The following is a 12,314-nucleotide window of genomic DNA, read 5'->3' as shown; positions in this document are numbered from 1 at the left end:
TGAATGTTGCTCAGATCATCATCTCCTTATTGCAAAATGCAGGCTTAAATTGAAGAAAATAGGGAACACCACTAGGCCATTCAGGTGTGACCTAAATCAAATCCCTTATGATTATACAGTAGGGGTTCAAATAGAATCAAGGGATTTTATCTGTTAGGCAGAGTGCCTGAAGAACTGTAGACAGAGATTCATAACATTGTACAGGAGTCAGTGACCAAAACATTCCCTAAGAAAAAGAAATGCAAGAAGGCCAAGTGGTTGTCTAAGGAGGCTTTACACATAACTGAGGTAAGAAGACAAGGAAAGAAGAAGGGAAAAAGGAAAGATATAGTCAACTGAATGTAGAGTTCCAGAGAATAGCAAGGAGAGATAAGAAGGCCTTCTTCAATTAAAAGTGCAAAGAAGTAGAGGAAAACAGTAGACTGGGAAAGACGAGATCTCTTCAAGAAAATTGAAAATATCAAGGAAACATTTCATGCAAGGATAGGCACAACACACAGGAATGGTAAGAGATCTTTTTAATCTCTTTTAACATAAGCAGGGAGGTTAAAAAGGGGTGGCAAGAATAAACAGAACTATACAAAAAAAGATCCTAATGACTTGAATAACCACCATGGTAAAGTCACTTACCAAGAGCCTGACATCCTGGACTGTGAAGTCAAGTGAGCCTTAGGAAGCATTATTACAAACAAGGCTACTGGAGGTGATGGAATTCCAGATGAGCTATTTAAAATCCTAAAAGATGGTGCTGTGAAAGTGCTGCACTCAATATACCAGCAAATTTGGAAAACTCAGCAGTGGTCACAGGACTGGAAAAGATCAATTTTCATTCCAATCCTAAATATGGGCAGTGCCAAAGAATGTACAAACTACTAGACAATTGTGTTCATTTCCCATGCTACCAGGGCTTCCCTAGTGGTTCAGCTGGTAAAGAACCCACCTGCAATGCGGGAGACCTAGTTTTGATCCCTGGGTTGGGAAGATCCCCTGGAGAAGGGAACAACTACCCACTCCAGTATTCTGGCCTGGAGAATTCCATGGGCTGTATAGTCCATGGGGTCACAAAGAGTCGGACATGACTGAGTAACTTTCACTTTCACATGCTACCAAGGTTATTGTCAAAATCATTCAAGCTAGGCTTCAGTAGTACATGAACCAAGAACTTCCAGATGTATAAAATGAGTTTAGAAAAAGCAGAGGAACAAGAGATCAAATTTCCAACATTTGTTGGATCATAGAGAAAACCAAGTCATTCCAGAAAAACATCTGCTTCTGCTTCATTGACTCTGTGAAAGCCTTTGAATTGTGGATCACAACAACCTGTGGAAAATTCTTAAAAAGATGGAAATACCAGACCATCTTACCTGCCTCCTGAGAAACCTGTATAAAGGTCAAGGAGCAACAGTTAGATTTTACATGGAACAAGCACAGGTTCAAAATTGGAAAAAGAGTACGACAAGACTATATATTGTCACTCTGTTTATTTAACTTATATGCAGAGTACATCATGTGAAATACCAGGCTGGTTGACCCACAAGCTGGAATCAAGATTGCTGGAAGAAATATCAACAACCTCAGATATGCAAGTGATACCACTCTAATGACAGAAAATGAAGAGGAACTAAGGAGCCTCTTGATGAGAGTGAAAGAGGAGAGTTAAAAAGCTGGCTTAAAACTCAACATTCAGAAAACTAAGATCATGACATCCAGTCCCATCATATCATGGAAAATATATGTGGAAAAAGTAGAAGCAGTGACAGATTTTATTTTCCTGGGATCCAAAATCACTGAAGATGGTGACTGTAGCCATGCAATTAAAAGACACTTGCTCCTTGGAAGGAAAGCTATGACAAACCTAGACAGTATATTAAAAAGGGGAGACATCACTTTACCAGCAAAGGTCCATATAGTCAAGGCTATGGTGTTTCCATTAGTCATGTACAGATGTGAGAGTTGGACCAGGAAGAAGGCTGAGCACCTAAGAACTGATGCTTTTGAATTGCAGTGCTGGAGAAGACTCGTGAGAGTCCTTTGGACTGAAAGGAGATCAAATCAGTCAATCCTAAAGGAAATCAGTCCTGAATATTCATTGGAAGGACTGATACTGAAGCTTAAGCTCCAATACCTTGGTCATCTGATGCGAACAGCCGACTCATTGGAAAAGTCCCTAATGCTGGGAAAGATTGAGGGCAGAAGAAGAGAACATCAGAGGACAAGTTGGCTGGATGGTATCACCAATGCAATGGGCATGAACTTGCACAAACTTTGGGAGATGGTGAGAAACAGGGAGGCCTGGCCTAGTGCAGTCAATGGGGTCGCAAAAAGTTGGACACAACTGGGCGACTGAACAACAACATTTCTTTGACTATGACCTCCTGTTTGTATATTTCATAACTGTTATTTTTTATTAATATTTTAGAGTACCTATTTAATAGCTTCTTGAGTACTAATGTTCTGCTGTAAGATGACACTTTAGGAAACTATGTACTAGAGAGCACAGTAAAGGAGTCAGTCATCTTTTTGTGGAGTAAGGAAAGAGCTATTTCATGGAAAGTTAAAGATAGGTAAATTAAATTATATATATCCATTTTAATGGTGTGAATGAGTGAAAGTTTCTCAGTCATGTCTAACCCTTTGCCATCCCATGGACTGTATAGTCCATTGAATTCTCCAGGCCAGAAAACTGGAGTGGGTAGCGTAGCCTTTCCATTCTCGAGGGGATCTTCCCAACCCAGAGATCGAACCCAGGTCTCCCGCATTGCAGGTGAATTCTTTATCAGCTGAGCCACAAGGGAAGCCCAATTTTTAGTGGTAGCATTTTGTTAATGGTAGTATATAATTTAATATATTGACAAGTTTTATATTATTTGAAAGTGAAAGTGTTAGTCACTCAGTTGTGTCTAACTCTTTGGGACCCCATAGACTGTAGACCATCAGGCTCCTCTGTCCATGGAATTCTCCAGGCAAGAATACTGGAGTGGGTTGCTATTTCCTTCTCCAGGACATCTTTCTGACCCAGGGTTCAAACCCGGGTCTCCTGCATTGCAAGCAGATTCTTTACCATCTGAGCCACCATCACAGAATGATTTAATACTCTCATGTGTTATATTAAATATATATTAGATTTGTCCCTGTAGAATATCCTTTCTTTATATTAGGGCTAGTTTTCAGAATGAGAAAACAGTTCTCTTGACTGTGGTACTACATCTAATTCTGCAGTGAAATGCAAGCATTCATTTCGCCTAAAAATAATATTCAGGAAGTCCTGCAGTCTTCATGTTTATCTTGAGTCTCTTTTATTTGGATGAGTGCCCTCAAGTATTTCTGGACTACCAAGTCAAAGGAAGATTATACTGTATATATTTAAAAATTTTTAATTATATTGTGTTTTCATTATTAATTATAGTGATGCACACACTATATTTTCAAAGGTTTTTGTTGTTGTTGTTATTGTTTTTTTAAGTCCATGTAGGTGAGAGTAATCATAAAATTGTTCTTTTAAACACTGACAGTTCTTCCTTCCTCCTGGAATTCTCAATTGTTTACACATTTCTTCATGGTTGTAGTTAATAATATGTCCCCAGAAAATGACTACTAGCTGACAGTTTCCTTTTAACTACATGGCTAAAAAGGATATAGTAATTTCAGTTAGTAGAAAAATATTGCACTCATGGCATATGGCCCAGATTCGAGTTTCTGAAATGGATATTAATGTAGCCGTCCGTATAAATATTGTGGGAAAATAAAAACATGTCATTTTGAAATGTAAGTGATTAAGAAAAAGGCTAATTTCCTTCAAACTTGGAAGAATACTGAGATTGTGTATACTTTGTGAGCAAATTTTATTGCAGACCAGAGAGCTGAAAATACTAGCTCAAGGTTAACAAATATGTTGTTGAAAGAGTCAGAATTCAAAGGCTAATTCCCTCTCCACGGCTCTTTCTATTACCTGTCTTCTGTCATGATTCCTAATACTTTGCCTTTAGACAGTTTATAAATTTTTGTTCTGTAAATTCTCTTAGGGCTTCATTATGCCAAAGGCTGAGTTGCTGTCTTGGTTTCCAAAGAAAATAAAAATAAAACACTCAGGGTTTATTTAGCACCTATTTTGGACCCATCAGTATTTGAGGCGAGAATAGATGTAAGTTCTATTCATGCCCATAGATTTCTCCAATGGTAGCACAATTGCTGGTCAAATACTTTGGTTTCATGTGAATACTGGAAAACAAATAATTATTTTTAAATTATTAAGAAAGAATTCCAATCTTTTAGTTTCATTCATTTTGATTAAAATCAACAACATTAGTGCGCTAGATGGGTGAAAGGGGTTAAAAAGTACAAACTTCCAGTTATAAAATGAATCATAGGGATATAATATATAGCATGTGACTATAGTTAATAATACTATATTGCATATTTGAAAGTTGCTAAGAGTAAATATTGAAAGTTTTCATCACATGAGACAAACGCTGTAAGCATATATGGTGATGGATGTTAACTAGATAGATGTATTTTGGTGATCATTTTGCAATATATATAAATAAAAGTATTACATTGTGAACCTAAAACTAATATAATGATATGTGTCAATAATATCTAAATAAAGTCAGCACCAATGCTGTTCTAAAGCTTGAACTTATCCTTGTATATCCAACTGTATGCTTGACATCATTACTTGGATTCTTAATAGGCAAAACAAAGTTAACATGTCCAAAGCTCAAAACTTCATCAATTCATCTATTTCCCAATGGCTCTTATTTCTGCACATTTTGCCAACATTCATTCAGTTGCTTGGGCCAAAAATCTTGAAGTCATTCTCAATTCTTCTCTTTTCCTCATGTCATCTCTGTTAGCTTTACTTTAAAAATTTATTATGAATTTAACATCTTATCGTAGTTTTTATTATCCTCCTAGTTCATTGTTCATACTATTGCAGTAGCATCCTAATCATCTCTGCTTCTACTCTTTTGCTACCATAACCTAGTCTCCACATGTCGGCTACATTAAAACTAAAACTGGATTATTACATTTCTGTTCTCAAACATTTTCCCAGCACACTCAGAACAAAATGCAAATTTGAAGCAATTTTTTTTTGCCTATAATAACCAATATGATCTTAAAACTTTTGTTTAGTCTCATCTCATTTCCTACTAGCTCGCTTAGTTCTACGCACACTGTTGCTTTGGCTGGAATTTGAACCTGCCCAGCATACTAATACCTCAAGGCCTTTGCCCTTAGTCTCTCTGCTTAGGGTGATCTTTGCTCAGATATTTGTAGTATTCTCTCCTTTACTTTATGCTCTTATTTGTTCAAATATTGATTCTTTTGAAATAATTTTCCTGACCACCTTACCTATTGTGATACCTTCTATATTCCATAACCAATTACCTGCTTTATTTTGGTGGGTTTTTTTTTTTTTTTTTTGTCTCTTATTACAGCTTAACATTATAATATACATTATATTGGTTATTGCCTGCCTCCTTCAGTCGAATGTTAGCTGCATAAATGCTATTGTTTGCTGCTGTATTTCAAGTGTCCAATGCAGAGCATGGCTCATAGATGATATTTTGCAATGTAAACAAAACTAGATACACACAAATATCAAATTGTAGTTTTAAGCTCTTTAAAGGACTGTTGACTGAGTCAAGATGTGGAAGTGTTCTCTGAGGAAGAGTATCTCTGCGCCTAGATCTAAAGGGAGCAATGAAAATTAACTAGGTTAAGCGAAAAGTAGAAGTCTTCTGAGTAGTGCAAGCGCTTGCAAAGTGTGAGAATCTGAAGCAAGAAGGCCTTGTTGCTGGTGCAGAGAAAGCAGAAATGGGCATGAGCAGAAGAATGTTAAAACATGCGGAGATGGAGAGGTAAGTAGGAGCTTGATCATGCAAGGCTTTGTTCTTTATGTTGATTATGTATTGTTGTTGTTGTTGTTTTATCTTAACAACAATAGAAAGCCTTTTTGGTGTTTTAAGCAGGGTGGTGTCATGTCAAATACATGTTTTTAAAATATCTATATAATGATAAGACATGAAACCCTGGCATGCTGCAGTCCATAGGGTCACAAAAAGTTGGACACAACTCATCAACTGAACAGCAGCATAATTATAGTGTGAAGTTTGAAACAGGGAAAAGTGGTGATTAAACTAGTCCAGGAGAGAGATTATCAATAATTTACCATCCGGTAGTTGGTGGAAGTACTGTTTCCCTTGGGTCTGAGTAATAAAAGGGTACATTAATGTAACCAATTTTCTTGGACACTTGAAAAATTGGTTACACAATTTGTAACAAAAATATGGTTACAAAAATGTAACCATAAGCCCCTTATGTGCCAGTACTGTGTCACTCAGTCCTGTCCGACTCTTTGTGACCCCATGGACTGTTGCCCACCAGGCTCCTCTATCCGTGGGGTTCTCCAGGCAAGAATACTGGAGTGGGTTGTCATTTCCTTCTCCAGGGAATTTTCCTGACCCAAGGATTGAAACTGGGTCTCCTGATTTGCAGGCAGATTCTTTATCATTTGAGCCACCAGGGAAGCCCCCTATGTGCCAGTAATCCTAAAGAATATTGGTGATTAAAACAGTCTGTTCATTTGATATATCACTGGAGATGACAAACAATAGCTTGACTAGAGATTCAGCCGTTTATTCATTTAAAAATATTATCTAGTACCATTTATGTGCCAGGTGCTGTGATAAAGATGGGAATGCATTTGTGAACAAAACGGTAAAACTTTCTGTCCCAAAAGAGCCTATATTTTTACAAGGAAGAGATTGATATTATTAATATTGAATACATATTTAGCATCTCAGGTAGTGGTAAGTTTTCTTGATATGCCCAAGAGGGAACTCTAATTAAGCAATTGTAAGGGCTGGAGAAGGCAATGGCAACCCACTCCAGTACTCTTGCCTGGAGAATCCCAGGGATGGTGGAGCCTGGTGGGATGCCATCTATGGGGTCGCGCAGAATCAGACACGACTAAAGCGACTTAGCAGCAGCAGCAGCAAGGGCCAGGAGCTTGGAGGAAATAGCTGTGCATAGGACATATAAGGTATAAAATACAAGGTATTTTGAAAGTCATCTATTGGTAGATAGCTCTCTAATCATGAGTACACAAAGAAAGAGCTTAGAAATGGAGTATGAAGTAAGAAAGAAAAGAACCAGTCTAAATCCTAGCACTGAGATGCCCCTTTCTTTAATACTCAGGTAGAGAAAGATGATCCTTTAAAGGATATAGAAGAAACAGTTAATTAGACATAAGAGCACACCAAGGATTGATATAGATATTATAAGATGATCAAAGGATCAATAGCTCAAAGAAAATTGGTCATAGAACTGGTGCTACAAGGATGTGCTGCTTATTAGAAAAATTTGAAATAGCCTTTATTGAATATTTATATTTTCCGATCAAAAACATGGACAGGACTCTGGGATAGCTATAGTAATGTTCCCAATACAGTAATTTTTGTGTCACTGTCTTGCTAAAACATCACTTAAATGACTTTTTTCTTATGAAATGGAGAAGAAGCTTCACAGGCTTGTGCTTCATGATGTAGTCTCAACTTTTCAACTGTAACCTCATTTAGGTGGTAAACCTAGGTGGACCTTCTTTCCCCCTACCTGAACCTTTTGCTCCCAGCCATCTCACCATTTAAGTATTCCTTCAAAAGTCTGAAAATTTCATATTTTTTAAATTTGCTTATAGCATTTGATTTTTTTGGATTGCCTTCCTCATCCAATCAATGATAGACCAGTTCTTGTCGTATCTCTTCTAGAAAGTCTTCCTATTTTTACTCTATGATTCATGAAAATAATTTATCAATACTCTACCATGATCAAGGATGGAGAGAGTTTATTATGTGTTTGTGTTCTCTGCAACATCTAGCTCACATCTCTATTTGTTAAATATTAAATAATTATTGAATGGCTATTATGAGTCAAGCACTGGAAAGAGTCAAACAAATTGCTGGTTGAACAACTATAGTTACTTTCCTTTTAGGTGCTAGAATGAAGCTGTTTGACAGAGCACAGAACTCTAGTATTCAGGGTGGAGTGCAAAGAAAGAGATAGTACCTAAGCATCTATGGCTAATTTCACGTCTTTTTTTTTTTTTTAATTTCATGTCTTTTTGTTTATTTGTTTCTTAACATGGCTCACATTAGTTTCCATAGTATCACTGTTTAAAAGAAAAGAACAATTCCTTTTTTCCTTTGAAAATGATGAAACCTTAATATTTAAAAGCCTTTCTGTGCAAGCTATTGGTATGAAATATCACAACATCATGTCTGATGGTTCAATTTAAATATTAATGAAAACCCTAAGCTTTATCTGGAATAGTTAATTTGGAATTTCAATTCTTATTCACCATCCTCATTAAAAAAAAAAAAAAAAGGAGAGAGAAGAAAGGGGGAGCCTATGTGTTCTAAAGGATTTGTGAATAAGATTCCCCAGCAGATGCACTGTTTACAGACAAAGCAGCACAGATGTTACCTGTCTTTCACAGGGGATGCCAGCCTGTAATGAGGCTCACTTGACTTGGTGTGCCTGTATGTGTGTGAGTGTGTATGTGTGTGTGTGCATGAACATGACAAAGCTAACTCACTGCAAAACCCAAATAGTAAGTACCTGCAATCTGCCATATACATACCATGTTCTGTAGGAGAATACTGGGGGCAAGGAGAACAAGAAAATAAGGCTCTGGTCCCTGAAATCCAGTTTAAAATGGAGCAGAACAAGTATGCATTTAAGATTACCCGGAATCTGTGAATCTATTTTTTGATTGATAAATGACAAAAAACCTTAATTACATGACATCAAATAATAAACATTCATGATTTTATGTAATACATAGGAACATTCTTAGGTTAAATGGCCATCTGAAAAATGTGTTGCTGTGTCCCTATGGATTCAGGCCATAGGAAAGCCTGCTGCTTTTCAATCTTTTTGTGAATGCCCCCAAGAAAGTATTCTTGAATTTAGCTCATTGTATTGTATGAATAGTGATTGATCTTGTCAGGAGAAAGCCAACCACACTTAGCCCCTTGCAAAGCCAACAGCTAAGGCCAATATCTTAGTCAAGTTCTCTTTGCCGCTGCTTCAGCTGTCAAAGTCACTGGTGCAATGCAGCATTCAAAGTAATTTCCATTTAGTGGTGAAAGCTGTTTTGTTCAATTTCTTGGCTTCTTTGTCTTTTTACTTGCCCCCTATCCATCTAATACCATTCTCGTGTCATCGGCACACTCACATTTGCCTCACCTCGCTGATTTCTCCCCACCTGCGTGACATGCCTAGAGCCCCAGTACTGCTGATGCATTATCCATCCAGGGCTTTGTTGTGTGGTGACATTCCAGAGCACAGCTCAGCCCACGGGCATCTGCCAATGTGTAGGAACTCTCCTCTCCGGCAATTATTCAGTTTGATTACACACGATGATAAGCTATTAAGAGGCACTCATGCACAGCCCTTTATTTACCAACAGTTGAAATCTCCCCGTTTGCTTCCACTGTGTAAGAAACTAATTGTGGTGAAGTAAACAAACGGGAAGGGCAGGCACCTGTGGTGGGAACGGTGCTGCAAGGTGGTGCATTTAAGGCTCCCAAAGAGAAATGATGTCAGCAGACCTGTTGGATCCATTTCCCAAACTAACACCTGTAAGTAGAGCACCTGGGAAAGAAAGATATCTAGTGATCATGACCACACAATCTAGCCTTTACAACTCCTGTTTCTGTTTTTAATCATTCATATATACATTCTCTTAGGCCATCAACAAAATGCAAATTAGGATTTCAAAGAAAGCCTAGACAAAGGAAGTTCTTTATAACAACTGTATAACAACAGCTATCCAAAATTTTATGATTCCATTTATAATTTGTAAATAGTTGCTTTATTAATTAGGTTACAAGTGTATTTTCTGTGTAATAGTTCACAGCAAATAGCCTTGCATAGATATTCTTATGTCAACATTCTCTAACTCTTAAAAAAGTGCATAATAGAAGACGTGTGTAGAGTGCATATAAGTACCAGCTGTTTGTGAGTCTTTTTAGACTGTTAGAGCTAAACAAAAAGTTGTAAACAGAATAGAGTCTTTTATTCTGGAAAATATCTGTAACAAGACATCTTTAATTCCCTCAAAATCACCTTAAATAATCACATGCCTCCAATCTGGAGAAACTCCATCTTGCCTCTAATGTCCTTTGATCGCCTTTCCACAATCCCATTGACCCTACACCCAACACAGGCATTTTGGAGTCTGGAGGAAGAAAGAGGAAATTTGTTTATCAGGTAGTGTTGGAAAGTTAACGGCTTTCCTTTGAGGGTTTCCTTCCTTCTTTTCACTGCATTGAATCTAGAGCCCATCCTCCTCTACTTTTATCCCCACTTGTTAATGCACTGCCTCCTCCCAGGGCAGCATCAATAAAGAGACTCCAAGATCCTGTTTTGAGTTTGTTTACACTCAGCCACAACTGGGAATATGATTTCTAGCAGTATACAATGAAATCTTGCTTTTGCAGGGGGAAAAGAAGGAGATGAAAACTGCAATGCCCTGTGGAGTTCACAGCAATGAGAATGGACTGTGCCCTTGTAAATATACTACCCCTATTTTTGTATTTATAAACTATTCTCTTATGTCCATATGGGTAGTTGCTTCAATAATATGCACATTCCACACATAGTATGTAATGATAACTGTAGGGGTGACATTACTAATATATTTTCATACACACCCAGATTTACACATAGGTACTAAGCTGACATGTCTATTTTCTTTTATGCATATGTTTTCCAGTGATTCATCTCTGAAAGTCAGCAAGTGAGATAAATGTTTTAGATATAAATACAAGTAACACCCAGAAGCCCAGTTAGAACTCTGGAAAAGTTTTCTAAACACACTGTCTTCCTTCAGTAAGACCATCAAATCACAACTGTTTATGAGTGGCTACAGACATATAAGAAATCTTGTTAGTACGTACAGATTGTCTGATGTGCCTTTGTGATGTTTTTATACTGAATTACCTATTTCCACAAACAAGTATCCAAAATATCTAAATATTTTTTTTAGAGAATTATAGTTAAATTGCCATTATTTTGGCAATGCAGACATTATGAGCTTAAAAATCATTTCTGGAAACCTATAAAACATTAAAATATGGGTACTGCAAAATTTAATTGGAAATCTTTTTGGAAATTTACGAAATACCAAAAAGTTATTCTCATGTTTCAAATTTCTATGATGATAAAATTGTTACCACTTATTTTCTGATTGCTAAACCAAGATAAAGAAAATTTCCAGCTTCTCCACTTTCCCACTCTGGTTGTACTATCACATGTTCATAAGTATTATTCACAGAGGCTGGAATTTATGATCAGTAAATGTTTTATTTTTCATAAAAAATGACCCTAAATTTATTTTTAAATGCTTTTTAAATGACACAGAATAAATATAGAATGAAATTCTTTAAAATGAAATTGACAACTTTGTTTAAAAACTATAATAAAAATTGTAAGTTCACAAGTCTTATATTAAATAAAAATCACAGAAACAAGTCAATCAAGACACTCTTCAGATATTTTAAGAAAAATGCTAATATTCAAAGATATAAATCTACCTTTATAAACATAAAACAGTACTTTTTCATTGAGATTCTTATGAGAATTCCAATGTATTCAGTTTCTGAACCAGAAAATATTCTTCTAAGTTTATTTGAAACAGAAATTTCCCTTGATGGTGGCATTTGATAAAAACCAACTATCATCCATCAGTCTAATAGGACATTGACTCATAGTTTCTGAGTCCTAGAATAGACAGTCTTTACAAATTTCAAGGAGCTCATACTGGATATCAAGTTGTTTAACTTTTGGGGGTATTACAGTTTTCAAGATACATAATCAGAAGGAATATTCTCTTATGATTTTGTGTATAGATCACTCCAGCAGTGCCACCATAAAGCAGCTAAAACTGGAGGAAGATAGTAATTTCTACAATGTCAAAAAGCCATTGGCATTGCCATTGGTATTAGCCTCTTTATTACAATAACCACTCTATTAATACTCTTCTATAGTGGACACATTTAGTACTGTGAATAGGATAATTGTCAATTATAAAAAACACAGAAGAAAATTTAGAAATATTCTCTCCAAATTATCTTTTGGTATTTTCTGTTATGGACTTCCCTCATAGTTCAGGCAGTAGAGAATCTGCCAGCAATGCGAGAGACCTAGGTTCGATCCCTGGGTTGGGAAGATCTGGAGAAGGCGCATGGCAACCCACTCCAGTATTCTTGCCTGGAAAATCTCATGGGCAGAGAAGCCAATTTTTGTTC

This window comes from Giraffa tippelskirchi, chromosome 12, assembly GCF_054371585.1.
Source record: "Giraffa tippelskirchi isolate mGirTip1 chromosome 12, T2T-mGirTip1v1.2.pri, whole genome shotgun sequence".
NCBI lineage: Eukaryota > Metazoa > Chordata > Mammalia > Artiodactyla > Giraffidae > Giraffa > Giraffa tippelskirchi.
The sequence above is the reverse complement of the archived record's forward strand: the minus strand, read 5'-3'. Positions refer to the sequence as shown.